General features: G+C 40.4%; 1 protein-coding gene across 3 annotated transcripts in view; it reads right to left on the reverse strand.

Moving 5' to 3' along the window:
• The window catches only part of LOC124182559 (lachesin-like), a 203,092-nt gene extending 179,742 nt beyond the window's left edge, over positions 1-23,350 (reverse strand). For 2 of the 3 annotated variants that reach the window (XM_046569997.1, XM_046569995.1), the window contains exon 1: positions 3,300-3,788. The gene's annotated coding sequence lies outside the window, so the exon portion shown is untranslated. Of the gene's footprint in view, positions 1-3,299; positions 3,789-23,284 lie in introns of those variants that run through there. The other variant, XM_046569996.1, reaches the window with a different exon arrangement.
• Positions 23,351-24,046: the final 696 nt, after the last annotated feature.

The raw sequence follows: 24,046 nt of genomic DNA on the forward strand, positions 1-24,046 counted from the left end.
GCCTCGTGTTTTACGCGATATATGTATACATATATATAATAAATACAAATATACGTTATATTTACGCGAACCACCCGGAACGATTCTCATCTCTAATTCCCTGCCACTTTTACCGCCGTCTACCGTGATAAATGACGAGAAATTTTTGAACAAACGGTGTCGAAGGAAACGAAAAAAAAAAAAAAAAGAAAAAAAGAAACAAAAAAAGGCAAAAAAAGAAACAAACACACTGAAAATGATAAGGTGAAATCGACGAGGACGATAATTGAATGGAAGTAGGTGTACGATAAATTACAAAAGTCTGAAATTATTTCCGGCTTGCGATTTCATCGCGGCTCTAACCTCGTTTGCTGTTTGCCATAGAACCGAAATGGCATAGGCGTTGTATTATTATATAAGTTATGAAGCGCCGATAATCATACGGATGTGTATCAGATACCCGGAAGCAATAAACTTCGCTGGGTGAAATAACGACTCGGCAGTTAAGGGTTAACGCCTGCTTTAAGGTGGGCTTAACGATTGTACGTTGCTGGTTCGTACGTGTGAAAAGAGAGAGAGGGAGAGAAACGCGGAACCGAAATTTTTAACCATCGATAAAAATCCAACACCGTATATCAAATTTTTTCAATATTCTTTCACCGTTCTAATTTTTCCAATTCTTTCATTTTCATACAATTGATATAATCATCAGTTTCATCAATTTCACACAATTTGACTGATTGTAAGTTGAATACTGTTTAACTGAATGAAAAATTTTGAAAAGCTCTGTCATTGTTTCGGTTTTTTTTTTTGTCGTAAACCGAGCTTTTTTTCTTGAGCTAACCTCAAGAAGAAACTCTTTCAAATTTAAAAAGTTGACTTCGATCGGAGCTTGCAGGCTTTTGCTTAATGTTCAGACTGTAAATCCGATATGCATCCTCAACTTTTGCTCGCAGAAATTTAACGAATTACAAAAACAGGTCCGTAAATTTTTGGAATTTTTCATTCCAAGTCGACATTATTCTCGAGGTGAGAGGTTAAAGCATGAAAGAATTTTTTCTACTTTTCTTTTTTCGTTTTTTTTTTTTTTTTTTACTTATTGTCTGTCAAACGAGACTCCTTGCTTAACAGAATAATTTTTGGCAAACACTGCGGAATCGTAGACGCGAATCGACGCACGAAAGGCGTATTATGATCGTGATTCGACGGATTTGAGGAATGCCTTTCGCTTTTCACACTCTACCGCCGTCGTCGCCCTTCACCTTCGCCCATTTTCCTTCGCTCGAAAACCTCCCAGATTACACGTCGGATGTTTCTCGCGATAGAAGAACGTCAAAGTTACAACGATATCGTTGTTTTATAGACGATACACGTACGATACAGATCCTGAAAAGATACTGATGGAAGATTGAGTGTAAACTCGGTGAGAAAAATTCTTTTGAATTAGTTTAAAAATAAAACATTACTTTCTAATGAGAACCGATAGCTTGACTGAATAATTCAGTTGATGTGAAGCAAAAAAATTAATTTCTTAACTCTGGCAATTTTTGCATCGAACTTGCAAATTTTCTAATCATAAACTCGGGTTGGATTTAACGCGCAATAAATAATCACAAAATTGATTGGGTAAAGTTCGTTGAATTTCATAAAAAATTTTCACAATTTATCAATAGTTTTTCTCAACCCGTCTTTGTCCGACATGCACGAATCGGTCTTTTGTATTTACAGTAGGTACGGCAATTGTTTTTACATCGTTCTAAACCAGACAAAATTATCATCGCTAATTTGAGATAATTTTATGCTGCTTGATCTTGAACGAAGGAACTTGAAAAAGATACTAAAGAGTTTTGTTACAAAAAACAACTTTGTTCCCAATGTGGCAAAATTCGTTTCTGGTTTTGTCCAAAATCCCATCGACGAGGATTTCTTCCTATACGACAGATTTTCGCTGAAATAAAGAATTTTCTGCCCTTAGCTTAGTCGCAAACGAGCTTTAATTAATGTTTGCCACAGAGTGCAATGCCGTGTCGAGGAAAAGCGGGAGGAGGACAAACAGTATCCGGAAATTTGAGCCAGATTTACAGGAGCGTCAAAATACGTTGGAGCTTGATCGTTAAAATTCCGCGATTGCGGTTGGAACGAAAATACTGCCTAATATTTGTCGTTTTTTTGTTATTTTTTTTCAAGTTTATATTTGAATAAATAAATTTCAATTTTATACATCGAATAACAACCGATATCTTCATTTGTCACTTACAAAGCTTGCGTAATGAGAAAGAATAGTAACGGATACTAGACTTTGTGGTAACAACTACAAAACTAATTTTTATTTTCTACCTAGAACTATATTTTTCGATCGTAGTAAAAAATGAAAATAGTCAAGGACTGAGCCGTAACCGGAACGAAAAATTTCTCTCAATGCATATTATGGTTGTCTATTCAGAAGAACAGGGAAAATGTGTTTCATAAAAATGAGATAAGTAAACTTTATTTATCGATTCTTTTACATTTGTAGTTTATTATCGATTAGTGACGAGTGACTGAGAAAATAGGTAATTTTTTTTTTGTATAAACTGAAATATCGTTCCGGTTTCTGCAAAACCAAACTCTGTCCAATAGAACCATTTTTTCTTTCATCAGTTAGACGGAAGAAATCAAAATTTGGCGTCTTGATACCAGCGACTCAAAATTCTTGTTGACCGGTGTTATTAAATACCGTTGAAAATTAAACCGCGCGTCATTTATTCAAACCTGCAGGGTGCAGTGTTCCTGTATCCTGCAGGATATCCTCCGATTCCGCAGAGTCCGTGAGCGAAGCTAGCCGCGGCTTAATTTAACTTTTAATTGGCGTGCTGCGGATTGTCATTCCGGTAAATGGCGGGGGTTGTTTGTTCAACCGAGGGAAGGTATAATTCCAACGATTCGGAAGACGAAACGATCGGCATTGCAGTTGGCATGTGTGCCGGATTAACCCGTTCACTTTGAAATGAAACTATTCGCTCAAAATGCCTTGATTTGCGTAATAAAAAAATTTAAAAAACAAACAAAAAACATTTTTTGAACGATTTTGGGAAGTTTTTTAGTTTTTTTTTCTTTTTCTTTAAGTTTGCGTTTTTCCAGCAATGAGAGGATAATTCTAGAAACTAAATATCGGCAATAGATTTTTCAGAAAATTTTACCCCTATTTCGTATACTTGACAATTATTTAACGTCTATTATATTTCGAGAAAATCGTAAAAAACGAAAATCAAGATCGTACACCTTAGGGTGAAAAAAAAAAAGCAAAAGCAAAGTGGTTGATTAGTAATTGCAATACGTACCGAGGGGGTGAAATTTTTCTCCAAATTTCTTTCTCCCCGTTTCCAGCACAGCAAAAATTCACTGTAAATCGTCGCACCGATAATCGTTCTCAAACTTATTCATCCCTTGACTTGTCTAATCTTGTACCATATCATCAAAATTTCATTCAACTATTTCCTCCCCGCACATTCACCACCACCGTATTCATCCCCGGTTATTATTATTCACACACGCGGTAATTACCCACGTGCCCATAAACTGCGGAATTACTGCCTCAAATAGTTCACCGTGTTTTCTCATCGCGTTAAAAATTCCACGCGACGACGTCACGGTGGGTGATTTTTTGTTTTATTTCTTTTCTTTTTTTTTTTTTGTAATTTTTGTAACTTTTTTGTCAAAAGATTACGGAGAGGGAGAAAAACGACGAGCAAAAAATTATTCAAAAATACCCGATCCTCCGGAAAGACCGGATCAACATCGAGAGCGAAAGAAAGGACAAAAACGAACCGCTTCGATCCGAAGAAACGAAAAATTCACCCCCTCCCCACCCTCCCAGATTTTGATTTATTTAATTTTTTTTATTTCGCGATTCGTTTCTTTCTTGTATTATTTTTCGACACTGTTCACTCGCGCCCATTTATTCGTCTGTTCGAAATATTCTTTTAACCTCGCAAAATTTTTTTCAAGGCCAGCCTTACCGCACCCTGCAAATCAACGGTGGCGAAAACTCACACTGTCACCACGGCCTATTTTCCGGGGGGTTTGCTGCAACTCGCCGACGACGTTTGCACGTCACGGATTTTCCCGCGCGTCCTGCGTCCTCTTTCCGGAGGCGGTCGGCGGCTGACTAAACGCGACAGTTTCAATCCCGAAGCGCAGAAGGTTCGAAATGTTCCGAGATGCGCGCCGCGGCGGCGCTCTGAACTTTATTTCACCCTCATGCGAGCCCGTATCGTAACGGATTCTTCGTCTTATTAGCAGAACCGATAGCCGCGTGCGGTTCGGCGATACCGTGGATGAAAGAAAAAAAAAAAAAAAAAAGAACAAAGAATATTGAACAAACAGAAACAAAAAAAAAAAAAAAAAAAAAAAAACGACTCGCCCTTTTATTGGAGGCGCTTCCGATGGAAGGACGAGGATGTTTCTTTCTTTCTTTCTTTCTTTTTTTTTTTTTTTCAATTTTCCACCGATCGATGCCAATTTTCTGACGCTCTTCGCTTCCCTAGATTAATTTTCCATCTAAAGTCTTGTCGACGCTCTGCCAGAGAAAGGAGTTTTCTTTCAAAGATCGTTTGACATTCGAAATTTGACACGGAAATTAGAATAGCTTGTTGTTCGATTTGAAACGAGAAGAAAAAAAAGAAAAAATATAATAAAATTCTCGATATTTAGATCTCAGGGAATTTCCTACATTTTCTCTCATCGCTAGGACCTGTATAAATGTGTAAGAATTACGAAACAGACTTGAAGAACTAAAATATACGGACAAAAAAATATGGAGAATACAAACTTCATTTTCCGCCCATAATAATTTGCTTTCCTTTTAAATCATTTGCGAGCCTCTAGTGTTCAAAGAATGGATTTTTAGAAATACATCGAGTAAAGGTAGATGTTAGAAAAGATTTTCATCCCATACAAAAAATTTTAGATCCGCAAAACTTGACATTTACTTGCTAACATGATGAAAAGTACTTTAAAAATACTGTTCTTGCAGCTTTCTTTCATTAATTTTTGTGGGGTCCGTTTTACCCCGATACGTTTGACTGTTTTCATTCAATTTTAAAAAATACAGGCAAGGTGCGTATATTCCAAAAATTGATGCAAAAAAAATTGATGCAAAAAATAACCTGAAGTTTGCCTTTTTTTTTTTTATTTTCAGTGCAGACATCTAGCTTTACTTTCTCGTATATCGTGCGGAGATGTAACGATTGTAGATACTGGATCGTTGACGTGGGATCCGCGAATTATTGATCGATGATAGCGGGATGATGATTACAAATTGATTCTGTTTAACTATCAACAGAGGACAATTTATTGATACGATATCAAGAGAGAAGAGAACGATAACTGACGAGTTACAGGCGAGAATACACGCAGATGATAAACAGATATGCTGTTGCGGATCAGATTTGTTTTGACTCGCGACACGGATTTGAAGTAGAGACGGACAGGTATTATAAACATTGCACGCGATTGCGATTACATTGGTGAGGATGATTTGAAATAGTGGGTGAAATGAGAATGTCACGAGTGTGAAATACTTTTGTTTAAACTTACAAGTCGCTACTTTGCCGAAACATATATGGAGAGACATTTTTTTCTTTTCGTATCATATGAAATGTACATAAATTTGATGAAAATAGTGACGGTGGATTTTTTACAATGCGGTACTTTTGCAATTATATGCGTGAAATTTTTCGAATAAATCAGCGTGATGATTATATTCCGGAAATCTGATAAAATCCCAAAATCTACACTGATTAAAATCTCCACTCGTTACAGTCAAATCACTGGAAAATCCTGCGTAGGAAGAGTATCGTTACAACAAGAATTCAAATATTTTTAAAACTCATATTATATCTGATAATGGTTAAAAAAAAAAAAAATAGTAATAAACGTATACCAGATATTTTCAGATCACCGCTAAAAATATTTTACAGTTATTTTTTACCGGGAACTACACTGAGAAAAATTTCATTTGTTACAGTAACTAGAAAAGTTCAGTAAAACAGGTATCGTTAATAAAAACTGCTCGAATGTTGTTGAAATTACGAAAAACGAGGTACGCGTAACTGTTTTGCGCTATCGTCGATCCTTTTTTGGTAATTGCGACGCAAAATCAGTTTCTGAGGTTTACTCTACGTTTTTAGCTAAACAAGGCTTTAACGTCAATTTATTTAATAAATTTTCGCAACGGTTACCAGAAAATATAGTAACAACGATCTCAATAAGAAAGAACAGTAACGGTTTTCCGGTAACAGCTATAAAACGAATTTTCATTTTCTACCTAGAACTATATTTTTCGATCGTGGTAAAAAATGAAAATAGTTCAGAACTGAGCGATAAACGGAACTAAAAATTTCTCTCGGTGTGCGAAATTCATTTGTTACGGTAAAAAATAGAGATATGTCAAGGAATTCATGCCTCTACCTGCATAGCTGGAACATCCTCTCCGTACAATGACAAACGGAAGAAGAATTGGAAGAGGAAAAGAAAAACAGGGAGAAGAAAATTGACGGGTAGTTAATTGACCCCAAACCAATAGACAATTAGTGAATATTCATGGGAGAGTGGCGTGTAATTAGATACGCAACATCCATGACGAGCTGTTATCCGTGAGCAACAACGCCTCCGCGCTTCTCGAGGACGGTTCGAAGGGTGAGGCATCTCGTTTCGTCTATAGCCGCCCCTAGCTATCAGTTCTTTTCCCCCCTAATTCGGCACAAATGAACGAATTAGCAATAAAACCCACCCCCGTATTTCGCCGAGCCCGGCTTGCAGCGTAGCTTTGGCATTAGGTTAATAAACTCGAAACTATTGGCCGCGGGAGATGGGATTGCGGGCGGATATCCGGGGGCGGGTGAAATATTTCTGCAGGGGCATCCTTGTGGCGGGTGACTATTTTGGAGGACGTCGCGAAAGAATGCGGATCCCGAGATCGAGGAACTTGCCGAAGGCTCACCCCGTTCTCTCGAAATTACTTTATCTACGTTCTTCCGAGTCTCAGCCTCTTCGTCTGCTCGCAGGATTTTTCTAACCCTAAGTACAGTTGAATTCATTAATTTTCCTCAACGAGGGCGCAAAATAGAATATTTCCGCACTAGTACGGGAATTCAATTGAATCACTTAATTACACTGCAAGAATAGTACGTTATGTAACAAGGGAATAAAGTCAACTTTTATTCCTGTGTTGAATATAGAACTTTATTTCTCAGACTGAACTTTGGCCGCAAGATTTGTTTGAAAATTGGGACTTTTAAATTACGCTCATATTTCCCGCAAATGCGTTTTAGGGAAAAATATGCGACTTTCGTCCCGCCTTTGAGGTAAAAAAAGTTGACCTCATGGTTGAGTCAGGAACAAGAGATATTTTTATTCAATTCTTGGGTACGCAAAGTAGAGTTTGCTGCCCTAATTCAGCCAAAATATTATGCGCGACAAGCACAGGAATCACGTATTTTGCGCACTGCAATGAAACTTCAGTTATAGGGTTTTCAAGGGTTATGGTAACATCGACGTGTATAAACGAGATTGACGTTAGAGTCGAATACCTGAATATTCAAAACCTTCGTGATTGGTAGATGAAAAATGATTGATTTTTAGTGGTTTTATTTGTTTCATCTCGTCATTTTATTCATCCCTAGCGAAATCGACTAATGTTATTAATTGGAACATTTTACCGCAGCACGCGCCAGGTTAGCCCTTCAAGAACGTACTGAATCATTCTTGCCCATACCGTTTGCTTCCAAAACTGTAATTCTTCAAAATTTCTCATTGTACAGATTTTTTTTTCATATTTATGATTCATATTTATACTTCTAAACTACACTATCGCATTCTAAGATAGTGAAGGTATACCTCTGAATTTTTTCAGTTAAATCGTACTCGTACATTTGAAATGGTAACTCGTCAGAAATGGATCAGGGTAATTTAGACCCGGAGTATTCTCCATAATCGAAAAACTACGTTTATTCTCGAAGGGTTGGCATTAATCCAGCGACGGTAAGTAAAGATCGTCTTTCCGTAGACGAGGCGCTGACCTGAACTTGCTGGAACGTGTTTGGAACAGGAAAAGGCACGTTTGTCAAGCAACGCCATCCAGCGGTAGAAAAGTTCACGAAACACGAAAACGCGCTCGCCATCTAGCGGTAGGCAAGTTGAACGTCAAATCGAAAGCTTCGACTTACAAGTCAGCTGTAACAACGTACAACCGAACAGAGAACAGCGCTGGAGGACGGAATACGCGGCGTATAAGTGGGAAAAACGTGTGAACGAGAAAAACGTACAAGTTCGAAACGTATAACTAAAGTATCACTATAGTTCCGGTTTAATAATCACCCGAGGCTTTTCTTTGCTACTCGGATTGAATAAACCAACCAAAATTGGCAACCGTTCGTTCAATCCACCTCCATCCCCCACCGCGTTCACAAGGGTCAGCCTAATTCTGACCACTCATATGTTTCGATAATCTCCCACCGCCTGCTGTGACAGGAAAAATCCTCGCGATCACCCCGTTTTTTTATTTTTTTTTTCCTTACAAATTCTCGATCGAATTCTTTATCATTTCTTTTGTTTTCTCATTTTTTTTTTTTTGGTGATTTTTTTTTTTATCTCTAATAAAAAAATTCAACCGAACGTTCGTGAAAAATTTGTGGAAATATTTGGGGGAATAACTGCATGTCACTTAGAAGTATCACAAACATTTAAACTATGTATAAGATGAACTTAAAGATTTCTGAAAGTTCTCTCACATTTTACAGAATTTTGATGGGCTTCAAAGATTAGAGAAAAGATTCTATACAGGGTTTCGTGATGTATGAAAAATCAGTAGAGTTTATACATTTATTTAAGTGTTTAAAACATTTTTTAAAATACAAACTTGAAAAACAGCTTCAAATTTCAGGGATTATACGATACAGAGCTTGAATCGAATTTCGAATATTTCAGAGTACTTTTTATACAAAATTCGTGTACAGAGTATCCAGAATCAAGAATTCAATTCAGGACTCGCCCGAAATTTTATCCGTCCCCCAAAAACACAACAGTTTGTTTATTACACGGTATAATTTTCCGATTACAAAGCAAGCCTTTCACCGCGAGTCCTATTTATCAATCGGAAGTAAGCCGCGTAGCGTGTATACGGAAGAAGGGATGAAACCACGGAAGGATTAGAATGAGGAGAATAAAGAAAAAAAAAAAAAAAAAAAAAAAAACGAAAACAAAAAAAGTAAAGGAGAGAGAAAAACTGTGGCTTTAATAGGAACGCCAGAGGAGAATGAAGTGCTTAACATTCTTTTGTCTCGCGGAGAGACGGCGTTATCTTTCCAGATCATATCAGCTAATTATTTCACCGAGAAAATATTGCCAATTTCGTATTCGCGCAGAGCACAATGGGCTTCCTGGTTTACCGGACAAAATTTTCTCCCCTTTCTTTCTTCCCTTTTACGCCGTTGCAGAATGCACTGCAAACGGGCTGAAGGATTGTTTTGCATCCTTATTATTTTGCTTAGTTTTGAAATTTGGTTGTTTTTTTTCTTTCTTTTTAATTATTTCTGTTCCTTTCTAGTTTCGTGTCGATACTCTTCGGCAAAATTGTTCGCGAACGACTTATTTTCAAACCGGCTTCAATTTCGTCTGGTTCAGAAATCATTGTTATTGTTGTTATTATTGTACAGCTCCATCTCGCTTCGCCGAACGAAAACTTTATAATCCTTTCAAATTTTTCTCAATTATGGCGATATTTATCGAGTAAAGACGCGATCGGCGTCGCTCAGTTTTTTGTAAACAAAAATTTGCCGACGTTATTTACCGATCTTTCATTTTTCCTAACAGCTTGTTATAATTAAGCTCATCCTTCAAACCTTGTTATAATCGATTATAATGCGCGTCGTTCATCTTTCCCATCCCCTTTAACGAGCGAAAACATTTCGCAATGCCTGCAGGGGGTAAAAAAAGAAAAAACAAATTCCAATCTGTTTTTCCCGGCATACAGTTAGAAACTTTGTTTCAATTTGAAATATATTCAAGGGTTGAACCTCTTTTTCCCGATGATCATACTTACCTGAAATCGTAAAGCGTCGATAATTATAAACAGCGTAATAAATTTTCCTTGTGAAAAAAAAAAATATGCATACGTTTCACACAAGTTTGACAAATCGTTCAAGAAAAGAATCTTATTACGATATGAACGCGGCAAAATATAATATCGAATATCTGTAATTGAACGGAATGATTTTCGAAGCAAATATTTCTACAGCAGGCTATTTGAATTAAGAAAAATTAAAACCTCGAAAGGAGCGTGCCTTGTGTGAAAAAAGCAAAGCTCTGTGCTTCGTTGTTTGAGTCACTATTTTCGGGTCAGAACAGGTTCGCATAAAATTCGACGCTCCTTTCCCCATCCATTAAAAAAATGTGAAACAAAAAGAAACGTAATGAAACTCGAGAAAATGAAACCTTCTGGTCTTTGATCTCGACCGTTTGTCAAAATCGAAGAGAGCCGTTCCGCGCGTTTGAGTTTACCGAAAGTATGTAAAAGAAGGAAGGAGAAAGTGACGACTGTACGACAGAGAAGTATAAGAAATGTGCTGTTATGTATGTATATGTAATATATGTACAAAATAAAACGCGCGGGGTGTAAAAACGGGGGCTGCTGTGCCGGACAGTAAACTGATTTAATTTCAGCTTTGTTATGAGTTGTGTCGCTGTGCGAACTTGAAGTACAATTAATTGCAAAAGCGAGTTTTCCGCAACTTTGCAGCGTTTTCGCATTCTCGTTTAGAGGAAAAGGGATCGATTATACGAAGCAACGACAAAAGGCAGTGTGTTATAAAACGGAAAAGTCGAGAACTCTGGCCTTGGATGAAATTTAAAAGGTAAGTGAAAACAAAAAACAAAAAAAAAAACAAACAAACAAAAAACAACAACCAAAATCGTCTGCAAGTACGTGTACGGAAGTGAGGAAAATAAAAAAAAAAAAAAATACCCATGTCCCGTTGAAAATTAATTAATGATAAACGTAAAGCTCTTCTCCCTTTTCACCTCTGGAAGCGAAGCTATGAGCTAATTAAGAGTTATAAAACCGGTAAAATGTTTTATCGTGTTATTTAGACAAGAAACTTTATCAAAATATTATTTCCCCTTTCCTGCTGAATTTATATTTATACATATATATACAGCCACGAATCCCCGAGTCGCTCCCCTGTCGCGATGTAAGATTGTGGCTATATTTTTTAATTAAAAAGGAGTGAAAAAAAAAAAAATAATAAAAAACGAAACCACCCTTTTCACGCTGCATAAATCTTAACTTCTCAGGCTTCTGATAATATTTTTTTTTCTCTCTGTCTCGTCTTCTGACCTTTTTTTCAACTCCCTCCGGCATCCCGTGATTTCATCTCTAATTACCTACGGTTGTTGCCTTGATTTCGATTCCGGCTGAGGATATCATTTGTCTCGTCGAACGATCGCTCGACGTTTTGAAATTAAGACAAATTGAATTTTTTCTTCCTAATTACCCAGCACTCTTCCGAGTCTCTTGCTTTGTTTCTTGTTTGTTACAGTCACATAGTTGTTTTTTTTTTTTTTTTTACTGACAGAGAGTAAAAGCCTAAGGTTTCGATGTTTTGTTGAAAAAAAGCATTGTCAATCGCCTTCTTTATATTTAATGTCATTAAGTCTACCGTTGCAGTAAAACCTCAGTTATACGTTTCGAACTTGTACGTTTTTCTCGTTTATACGTTAAATTTTCTCGGTCCTGGCAATTTCTTCCTACAAATGATGCGAAAATATTTCACTTGTACGTTTCTCGTTCACACGTTTTTTCCACTTATACGCCGCGTATTCCGTCCTCCAGCGCTGTTCTCTGTTCGGTTATACGTTATTACAGCTGACTTGTAAGTCGGAGCTTTCGATTTGACGTTCAACTTGCCTACCGCTAGATGGCGATCGCGTTTTCGTGTTTCGTGTACTTTTCTACCGCTGGATGGCGTAGCTTGACAAACGTGCCTTTACCTGTCCCAAACACGTTCGGGCAAGTTCAGGTCAGCGCCTCGTCTACGGAAAGACGATCTTTACTTACCGTCGCTGGATTAATGCTAACCCTTCGAGAATAAACGTAGTTTTTCGATTATGGAGAATACTCCGGGTCTAAATTACCCTTTCCCATTTCTGACGAGTTACCATTTCAAATGTGCGAGTACGATTTAACTGAAAAAATTCAGAGGTATACCTTCGCTATCTTAGAATGCGATAGTGTAGTTTAGAAGTATAAATATGAATCATAAATATGAAAAAAAAATCTATACAATGAGAAATTTTGAAGAATTACAGTTTTGGAAGCAAACGGTATGGGCAAGAATGACTCAATACGTTCTTGAAGGGCTAACCTAGCGCGTGCTGCGGTAATATGCTCTAATTAATAACATCAGTCGATTTCGCTAGGGATGAACAAAATGACGAGATGATACAAATAAAACCACTAAAAATCAATCATTATTCATCTTCCAATCACAAAGGTTTGGAATGTTCAGGTATTTCGCTTCAACGTTATTCTCGTTTATACACTTCAGTACTGTCATATCCCTTTGAAAACATGTCACTAAAGTTTCACTGTACATATATTTGTGTGATCCAAACGCATTCGGTAATCTGGATAAACGGCTATAATGATAATTACAGCTGCGATCAATAAATGAGGCATTAGTTATTCTGCGGAGGTGGGTGTATAGAAGCGTAAGTGTCGCAAATGCGCACTCGATTTAGTTCGCGGCTTTTAAATTCCGCCACTAAAATACCCCTGGTCTAATAGTGGTGCCCTCCACCTATATCGGCCGAGTGGTTGGCTCATGTTCCGTAATCTATATCCCATCTTTATCGGAAACGGATAAAACGACCCGGGTAACAAAACGACATCACCGAAGGCACTTTCCAGGTTACGTTATTAAAAACAAACGAGGCTTTCGAACCTCGCTGGAATTTCTTTCCGCGCACCTGCGAATACTGAACTTCAGGCTTTCCGAGGACTTTTATTCAACGAATTCGTTAGCAAATTTGGATAGCACAAGCTAAGATTTCAAGAATTCGAATAAAATACGTTTTACAATTATAGAACGTTGAAAGTTGTTTAAATCTGAGCTTTTCGATCCGATTCCACTACTTTCGGCTTCAGCTTGTTCACCTCAGAGATTCCCAGAGATAACGCGAAGAAAGTTAATTATTTCCAGAGTGGTTAGAAATAGATTCGTGTCTCCGATAACCAATCACATTTCCACGTTATAAACATATCACAATGTCAGACTTCTAAAATGTTTTCCAGACAAAATGTGTTAAAAAAGTGTAGTAAAAACGTGCATATTTCAAATGTCAAACCTCACATCCCCTTCGCGAAGCTTCAGAGTTGCAGAGGTACAGATCACTGCTTCGAACAAGATTAACGTTTATTTATTTAGAAGCAATCCGAGCGATGGCAGAGTCAAGAATCGAAAAAGTAAGAAAAAAAAAAAACACCCTAGCCAACACTTCTCTAATCGGATGCGTCAAAGGATTCGAAAGCGCTCTGCGCGCGTCACGATTTATTATTCAGCGTTGATGTGTATAAAATACCTGATTTGTCGAATGAAAGGAGTCGAGGCAGAGCCGAGCAGAAGCTAGACGCAAGGGTTTCGAGACGGGGGTGACCCTTCCTTTGAAATCTGTTTAGAAGGACGGCGAACATATTGCGCCCTCCTTCCCTATTTCTCGTAGCTCGCCTTATTTAACCCAACACGCGTTCCCCACGTGAAGCGTAGACGAGCACACGAACCCACGTCGCGTTAAAAAATCACCCCCATCCGCGCCATTAGTCCAGCACCTCTCGCGCACCCTCTTCTGGTAGGATTTCTGGTCGCGACGTACGAGCAGCGAGCGTAGCGGTGACGTCGCGCAACGTGGAAATAGCTCTATACACCATTTGACGAAGAGGCATAGCGGACTTCGCGGGGTGGGGGTTTTGGGGTTTTGGGGTTTGCGAAGTTGGGGGGGGGGGGGGGGGGAGTACGTCGCACTTCGCCACGAACAAAACTTCCCCCCCCTCCCCCTCCCCCTCCCCGTCCCGCCACGTCTCTCGAGATGTAGACCCCCAAGAGAAATGGAGGCGCTGGATGAGGCCGCGGAGAAAAAGGATCGCGCTAAAAAATGTCATACGACAGTCGGTATGAGGCACAACCCCCTTTTGTATAATATGCCAAAGTGCAAAGAGAGGAGGTAGAGTAAAGGAGTGAGAGAGGAGAAAGAGAGAGAGAAAGAGAGAGAGAGAGAGAGGAGGATGAGGGTGAGACGGAGACTGGCGCGAGTTAAATGTGTGTTATATAAGAAAAAACTTTTTTCAACCCCCTTTCGCACCCCCTGTGATATGGATGTGTATATATATATACACATACACACATATATATATATATATATATATGTATATATATTTATGTATACACGTCTCAACTTGGTACATTACTTGGAATATAATAACACTTTTGAGTATAAGACGGTTTCATTAATTCCAACACCCATTCTTCGCCCCCGTTCTGAGTTTCGGGGTGAAAGGTGAGCTTTTTTTGGTGAATAATGCGTACAATAATTCTAGGATTTTATGCACCTGTCTGATTATATACGACGAATTTTATTTAAGAGTATAAATTTTTCGTAACCAAACGAAGGGTTGAGGGTACGTAATTGGACCAAGGGGCTAACCCCTATTGCATTTCACTCGGTAAGTCTTACATGAAATTGTCGGAAGTCATTGGAATTGCTTGTATTTTCGTCAAATCAAACGAACCTTCGAAATGTTTATTAACGCGTGAAATTCCTGCAATTTTTTGAATTCTGAAACCGTTTCTACTTTAAAACCTGTGAAATTTTGCAAAATTGCTTGAAATCATTTGAAATCTATTGATATTGTACAATTTTGAGAACTGTTTGAGACGGAATTTTTCTTGATCTTGTTAGTTGACGAAAACAAAAAAAAAAAAAAAAAAAACAAAATGGATGTGTACAGGCATGTGATTCTAGAAAAATTGACGATGAATTGAATGACAAATGAAACGAAATATTGCTCATCTGCAGAATCGTACATGCGCTGTAAAGCTATTAAGTTTTTTATAATGAAATAGTAGAGTAGCACGAATTTAACTATGGGAATTGTCACTTTGCAATACGCCACCTGGTGGAAAAAAATGTAACTAATGCAACGAGCTGATCATTGATCGTGTTTTTTCGCGTGAGAATGGTTTGACAAGTATATTATTGATGATATTCCATTAATGTATATGACTTGAGTAATTTTAAGTCCCAAGAATTACGATTTGCCTCCATTAAAATTAAAAACTTTGGTTATGTGGTGATAAAATGGCGCTGACAATCAGGTTCCGACGGCATAAGGATATTTTCCAATAATCGTTGTAATGGCGAGGTGTTCACGGTTCGAATTCGGTGTATTATAAAATTTCGGCTACGTATCGTGTGAAGCTTTTTAGTCAGACGTAACAAGATTAGCTTTATACTGACACTATTTGAAGCTTTGTTACATGAGGTTTTATCCCGTCAACCCCGCAAGACGGAGAGAAGTGAACCGGCTGAGAGACACCGAGTTTGCTGGAACCCGTTTCGAGTCTCTCAGTCACTAATTACTCAATCTTGGTTTCCGCTTCCGCTAAATCCCGCGCCATGTTCATCATAACTCACAAGGCGCGTAGCTCCGCGGAGCGAAACTCGAATAACAGAATAATCCATTCTCTCGAGGATTAGCCTTCAGGCATACGCGAATGCCAATTCTACGTTAGAAATCGCGAGTCTTGCCGAGCTCTGTATAATACATTTGCATTATCCTCGTGCAAGTGCAGGTGACTCGGAGCTTGCAGCGCTAGGCAACGTCTGTTGTCGATTCGACTCACCGAATTCTCTATGCAAAGCTGAAATCTACACCCCGTAATTCCGATATTACGCAACCCAATTATCAGTGACTAATTAGGGTGACATCTGTCTGATGCATTGTGTCGATACGAACATTGTGTTTCTACTGTCAGACTGTTGCTGAAAATTATCGAGGCGTGGCTAGAGAAAAACAAGTTCAAAGTTAACCTTGACAACTGCGCAGAAGGATTACTGATCCTTCGGCACGTAAAGAAAGCTAGATAATTAATTGAAGACAATCGCTCGGGTGAACGCGTTCTCGAATAACATCTCTTACTGTTCCTCGGGCAATAATTATAAGCTGTAGATACGAACTCTAGAATGGAATTATGAAGTCGAGTTTGCGGAATGCGCAATGATGTATTTACGTTTTTTTGCTGTCAAATCCGTAATTCTACGAATTTTTGAAAAATTAAAAAGCCAAATACGCAGAAAGGATGCCGCTTTGGAAAGAAAAAAAAAATAACAATTTTTCGACGCTCTAGTCCCCCCAATTTCTTGACGATGATCTTGAGCGACGTAAGAATTCTCTTTCGCTTTAATCTCTGTGAAGATTTGTTGTCTTCTCGTTTATTTTTTGCACAATATGCGCGGATTGATTTGAGGATCGATAGAGACGTTTTGAGTTTAGGTCGACTGTAGAGGTTCGTGATTTTGAAAGCTTGTGCGACTTTGATTGTTTACAACAATGATACAAATTAATGTAATCGGCTCATAGTTTCAGGGGTGTTGATTAGCATATTTGTGAATAATAATATTGTACGACATCGTTCCCAGGTCAATAATATGGACGGTCCAACGTAATTAGTCCAACAAGGTTAAATTGGGTTTTACCACAATTCCGACCGAACGGGTCCGGTCCAATCCGGAGTTTCTTTGTCTGGATATCGTTATTGATCCCCTCTCTATAGATCCCCCCCCGTAAATATAATCCCTAGAAAAAATGTTGTCGCGATTTTACGATAACAAATGTCCCGATTTCTTCCTCATTTTACGTTTGTTGATCGTCGTTATTCCTAATCTTCATCCAATTTAAATTTCTCAAGGAAGAGGGGCGGAGGGGGGGGGGGGGGGGGGGAGTGGTTGACAGAGAGAGGTCAAATAAAGAGATCGAGACAAAGAGACTCCGTTTAAAGATCGATCTCCGCATTTAAGAACCGTTGGAGTGATTTGTAGCGACAGTATATATTGTGCGAACCGTAGCGTCTGTCGGATGACGAGAAATAAAACGGCGAGGATGAGATTCGCAAGGGCTCTTACAGGGGCGGAGGCGAAGTCTAGGCGCGAGCCATTGTTAAACGCGTAACAAAAGGTCTTCACTTCTGTGCGGATGTATAACGGCAGAGACGGTAATGGATACAAAACGGGACTAGGCAAGAGCGGATAGTATAACTGATGCGTTGCACGGTTTATAGTCAGATGTTAGTGTCACGACGAATTGTGTGAGTAACCTCCCGGAGATTTCACCCGCCCCGAGTAACGTGTCAAGTTCAGAGCCTCGCCTCGCCCCGAGCCGTCATGTTTTGCTCCATCGCGTGCTTGAATCCAGGAGGTCCTTGCCGTTTTTGCAAGAAATTCCAGGGCCTAATCCAACGGGATTACAAGGCGCTCTGCGTTTTTGGCCGAAAAAGGTCTCCCGGTCTTCAGATTTCCTCCATATCGCTTCCGTATTCCGGATTTTGGAACTCAGCCTCCGAAAGCTTCGGGCTTCCACCTTCCGATCGCTTAATCTTCCGTCTGGTCCTCGATTTTTGGGAAAAAAAAAAAAAAAAAAACATGGAACACGTCGCGCCAGCACCACCTTGCAGTTTGCCGTAGCGGATTAAAACGACTCGACGGTCAATTTCCACCCCTTTATTCCTCCAGGAGTGCGGGGATCGTTAGCGCGTCGCGTGCGGCTTTTTGCGACCCGCCAACGAAGTCGCGTCCCGAGTCTGCAGAGGGTAACGGAAACTCTTTAGCGCCCCGGAGATCCATCGCTGGGGTTGTTATCGTTCCGCGTCATCGCCGCCCAAACTTGACTCCAGGGAATTTTCCGCTCTCCCTCTCTCTCTCTCTCTCTCTTTCCACTTTGCGAACCACCCCCGCTCCGCGAAAAAAGAAATAAAAGAGAAAAGCACTGGCTGCAATATTTCCGAAACCTTTTGCCATCAGGGCGTCTACGGTGACACCCTTCGAATCTAGGTGACGTGCGGATGACTGGAAGTTCGAACTACTCATCGCCGTTAAAAGCTGCAGAGGTGGAAATTTTTGCCAAGTGAATTTTGATACGTGTCTCATACGGTGCAGTAGCGAATCACCTTTCACCTACAACCGCCTAAGTCATCGGATAAACGGGGACCTTTTACACACCCCCCCCCCCCCCCCCCCCCCCCCCCGCCCCCGACATGCATTCCAAGGTATGTTTCTATCGTGTGTGAGTTGAACAGATCTTAACTCAAGGGGATTGTTAGTTTCTCTGCGGGATGGGACTGCGGGATAATCCTTTGATCGCGCAGCTGATGCCCTCACGGTTTGTGTTTAATCAAGGGATGATAACATTTGCTGTACCGGAAAATGAATTGTTTCCGTATCCTGTGACTTTCCTGATTTCCCCGTGCAAGTGTACTCACCTATGTATTATATTATTATATCTTCTGCAAGGATTCCACCGAGTTTTTTCATCGATTATGTTTGAAATTAAAATCCGGCCGCCCCTCGTTCAGACCAAGTGCTTAAACTCACCCGTAGGTTGCCGTCATGCTTCGAAGGCGCCGTTTCCGTCAGGGATGAAGAGGAAAAAAGAATCTCGTTTCGCAAATTAAACCTCGTTCCCGAATCTACTCGACTTTTAATCCATCAAAGAATGATCCTGCGATAAACAAACAATTCACGTGATTTTCAAAAACAACAAGATTCATCCCCGGATCGCCCGATTCGGAATTGTCGAACACTCTGCTAATCAGTGAAATTGACTCCAGTCAACCCTTCTCTTCAACTTTTCCCTCGCAATAACCAAAGAGTTTTTCTCCTCACCCTGTGAGCCAAGCGTCGCGTTGTTTCTTGCCTTGTGACACAGCCGAGCAGACGTACGACTGGTTGCACCTTCTCCTCCTCTCGCGGCGTGAAATGGGGGTGGGATGAGTAATGAGAGCAGCTCTCGCTAGCAGAGGTCCTCCGGTGATCCTGAGGGAGGTAAGAAAAGCACTCGAAAGAAGATCAGGAAGAAAATTCCCTGGAGTCAAATGACAGGGGCGGGGATAGAAGAAGGTTCTGGAACGATACAGGCGCGGATAGCGAGCCTGACAACTTGTTCGATGCTCGGGGAAAGTTTTTACATTTTCCCAGGTCAAATATCGCTCTCCCCTCTTCAAGAGCCTTCTAGTTCTCCCGCGGGACCGAACACACGGCTGAGATCCCACCCCGCTGTCACCAGTTTTTGGTTCGAGTTTTGACAACACGTAGCGTCCGTGTCACCCGGAATCCTCTCCCGACAAAGCGATTGACACTATCAGAATGAGCCCACTCGTCCAGGACTCGACTGGTTAACGGAAAACCCTTTAGCCTCGCGCTTTTCCGCCCTTGACAAATGACAAGCGGACCCTATGCCGTGGATCTTATCAAGCCTTTGAGCCGTCAGAAGTCACGGCATGTAGATTAATCGCCTCTTGATGGGGGTTGCAGGTATTTTTCCCGAAAAACCCAGAGACGATATTTTGGACCTCATTATTGGACTTTAAGAAAATTTTCAGGTACTCCGGACTTACGTAATTCCTGGTACTTAGATAGGGAAATATCGTGTCAAAAATACCTCGTTTCAACGTAAAAACTGCACAAAGTAAATAGTCCTTGAGATTTACTTTTCTCGAGTGACGCATATTCGAGGTTTTATCTCCAAGGATCTGGAAGGCCAGTAAAACTTTATAATTTGTTGATTGGCTTAAAATTTGAACTTGTAATAATACTTCGTATAAGAAGTGGTTTTCACCCAACTCAATAAATTATGCCCCATACGTGTTCAGATATTGCTTAAAACAACGTCGAAAAATGGTGCTCATCAAAAAGCAAGATTTCTGTTGCAACAATTCCAAAAAAAATTCATAGTTATAATCGTAGGAGCGATACGACAAAACTTGTGTAGCAACTTTTGTTCCCACTCGGTACCAAAGTACTATGTCGAAAGCTCCGCTCTCGAGCCTCTACAAGGTCCACCACCTTCCTCAAAATGTGACCTACCCAGAAAACAATGGGCCCAGAAATTTCGTAGGATTGAACACCGGCCTGACGCGCCCTTTGCCTTTTCCTCGGTTCTTCGCCACTGATTGAATTACTTCTCTTCTGGCATGCAGTCGAGGGACTTTTAGTCAATTCAACCCCACCATACGTCCGTAAAAACTTTCGTTTGACCCGTACACTCCACGTATTAAACCTTCTTCAGTCACTGACGAAGACGTCTCACCACGTAAAACTGAGTGAAAAACCGAAAGGTTCTTTGCGCTGATTACAAGCTTCACCATCTTCTCAGTTACCCGTTACGTTGGTCTAAGGTACTCTTGTTTTGATCTTCCAAAAGCAACGTGCTATTTCGCCTTTGGTGGCCACCTCTAGCGCCATCCCTTCCATTTAACATCTCTGCAAATTCATCCCTGTATTTAGTCTGCTTCCACGAAATTAAGCTTCGCGGTCGTGAAACCCTGGGCAACGATCTGAAATGCACATCACATACGGATTGACACAGCATTCCCGGAAATTTGGAAAATACCCAAACTGCTCGTCTCTGAGCGTGAGTTGAAAGTGATATACTAGGTGTTTCCGACTAAACACCGCGGTATGTTGAGTTGCCTACCACTGAAGGGAACAAATATCGGTAAAACAGACCTACCAAGTTATCGATAGATACGAAACGAGCATGTTCAAAGTCCTCGCGAGTGAACTGGAACTGTCTGTGTTGCCAAGTTGTGTGGATTTGGCCAAGCAGCTGCTTCGTTGTTTATAAAGTAATTATATGATTCCACTTGACTCAAGTGACTGTATTATTTTATCACGATAGGTCTGTTTTACCGATATTTGTCCTCCTCAGCAGTAGGCAACACAACATACCGCGGCGTTTCCTCTGAAACACCCCGTATATCTCGTTGCAGAATGCCGGCTTTCAGGATGCTCGGAAATTTCTTATCAATTCTTAATCATTTCAAAACTACGCCCCCATTAGCGGATATTTATCCAGAGGCAGCTGTAATTAGGGTCGAAAAATGGCGCATTGCTGAAACTTAGCTTACTTATTTACAGAGTCTTTCACCCAACGTTCGGTAAATCTCTCGAGCTCGAAATTTGAACGAAATTCCCGGCATCGAACAGAGACTAAAGCAGAGATCGCAAGGAAGTATATATGCATAGGGTAATGTACGCGCGGCCTGTTTGATCGCCAGGGGTTTTCGAATGCCCGGTTTGGGACGCTCGGCGTCAGCCTACAAGGCAATATAATATTGAAATAAGCTCTGCCCCGTGCTTCCGGCAAAGCTCTCCGGCCAACACACGCCTTCATCCCCGTCAAACACCGCGGCCTGTAGTTCGTGCTGTAAGCCGTTTTCGGTGAGAGTGCGCGCGAGTGAGCGGGACAAGGTCTATCAAACGAAAATTGGGTGAAATATTCATCGGCGGGGGGGAGAAGGAGCATATATACCGGGCCAAGGTATTAGTTTGAAGTAAAAGTTTACCCGCGCTTTTCACAACCGCAGTAGGAAAACCCACCCTTTCACATCCAGCCACCCACTGGCGCGAGAATATAAACGGATCAAGAAATTTTCACCGCTACCCGGTTCGGAGGTGTGTGTAACAACGATTGTGTTATTAACACCTCGGGAACCCCTCCATTTTACGAAACTGTTTGCACTCATTAATTATTATTCCCGGCGTTATTTATATACTCGGTCGAATTTCGTTCCTCGCTCAAGCGAACGCACCTCGGACAACTTTCATTCGTTCTTCCTTCACCGCCCACACGTGGCCAACAGTGTATACTTTTCTTTATTGATTTTAAAGATGAAATATTCCAATTTATATATTCGTGAGCAACGAAGATCAGCTCTTTCAAAATACAAGGACAGAAAATTTCAGAACTACGGTGAAAGAAATAAATGCTCAGATATCGAGGCTTTGCTTTGAATCACCACGGATTTGTAGTGAAATCTAGTAGATTTGCTCGATTTCGCTCGCTATGGGATGGCTCGTTTTATTCGGAAGACTACATATCAACTGAAAAACTTTATTGCTTTCTTTATGATCGCGTCGTTATGTACATGCAAGCTTACAATATGTAATATCGATATTGATTACGATCAACAAAAAGCGATATTGATTTGACTACTGATAAAAAAACATTGATTTTTGGCCAACCAACCGTAGCGAAGGTAAAAACGTCGAAAGACAAAAAAGAAAAACAATAGCAGAATTCTGACGTTCTTCGTTTTAAGATTTTCCAAAATACATGTCCATTCTCAAAGCTGATCCTCCCACTTTCTCATCTTTCAATATTGTCACCTCTGCAAATTTGAGTTCGTACATTTGACATTCATCTCCAAGAAAACAACCATCATACTAACAAGGAAAGTACCTCATATCGGTCTCTCCGATTTGATTTCTTTTCTGATATGTTATAGTAGACTAAAAACTAAGCGACACGTGTTTTTCTTTTTATCTGTCATTAAACACTTTAAGGGGGTGAAACCACCCTCCAAAGCAAGGCATGTCAAGGGTCGATTTGACAGTGTGTTCTTTTAAACGAGAATATTACACGTTCCATTTCTCGTTATGAGAAAACTTGCCCAGTTGGATTGGAAACTGCCAAATTGCCATTTGACATGCCCTACTTTGGAGGGTGGTTTTACCCCCTCGAAGTGTTGAATTGCATTTACAAAAAAAAAAAAAACAAATACGTATCGCTCAGTTTTTAGTCTACTATAACAAATTACAAAAGAGATCAGCCTTGGACACTTTTCTTGCGAGGCCAAGAATCACCTTTCACATTTTACGTTCATCAGAAACCTCCACGGTGTCAGCGAAGGGCGGGGCCTTGGTTCAGAGGGTATTAAACCGATCTGCATCGAGTGTTCCGTCCCCATCGTCAGGGATGACGGCCCCGACAAACAACATGTAAATCTAACGGAGAGGCGAGTCCCCGCGCCAAAAACAGCAAGGGCCGAGTAATTAGACGGCTCGTTTCGGGGGCTAACCTTTGAACCCGTTATAACCGTGCCCGAGTCGTGCAGCCGTGCATATCGGACGACAGGCGCCCCGATACCCTGTATAATTTATTCCCAGGTGTGTGTATATGCGCGACAGCAAATGCCGTCTATGTACGTCGACGTATTACGTTTGCCCAACGTCGTCGTCGCCTCGTCGCTGACGGCAAGGCCTTGCAGCTCTTCCTCGCGTCCACTTCAAAGGCTCCCGATGCTACCGATCGACGCCCCTGATGTCGATGAGAGATCCTCATCCCCTTCGGCCGAAACTTCTGGAAGATTCGTTCACCGCCAGTATTTACGGGAACCGATTTCTGCACCGAAAGCACCGATTTCGAACCGATTTCACGCAGGTATTCCAAAGTTTGAACCACCGATATTAGGATATTAGTGTATTCGGAAGGTTCAACGATTACAGAGGCTCTTATTCGTTGATTTTTGATCGATTCAAAAATCAACCACCTTCGATTATTCATCCAATCAATTTCATCGGAGTCCAAACTTGATACTAAAAAATTTGATTCACGTATACTTTCAGCATTGAAATTCGAAATTCAATATCTTAATAATTTATCATCAACAAACACAGCCGTCGTTTCACCACCTGCAGTTAACCGACGATTCGTTATGGTTACATTTCGGAAATGAATGAATTATCGAGCATCGTGTATTATATACCTAGATGTGTAATGGAAATGCATAAAGGAGGAGCAGTTAATGGAACTGTAAAATTGAAGCTAACAACGATTTGTTGGAGCATTCCATAGCGTGGGATAAACGACTTATAAGATATAATCTTGGCTTCTCCAATTTCGGGCTGTGTTTAGATTATGTATATGTATGTAAAGATATTTGGCAGGCATTGTTATACCCGCAAGCTGCTAATAAAATCT

The sequence above is a fragment of the Neodiprion fabricii genome, chromosome 5 (assembly GCF_021155785.1).
Source record: "Neodiprion fabricii isolate iyNeoFabr1 chromosome 5, iyNeoFabr1.1, whole genome shotgun sequence".
Lineage (NCBI taxonomy): Eukaryota > Metazoa > Arthropoda > Insecta > Hymenoptera > Diprionidae > Neodiprion > Neodiprion fabricii.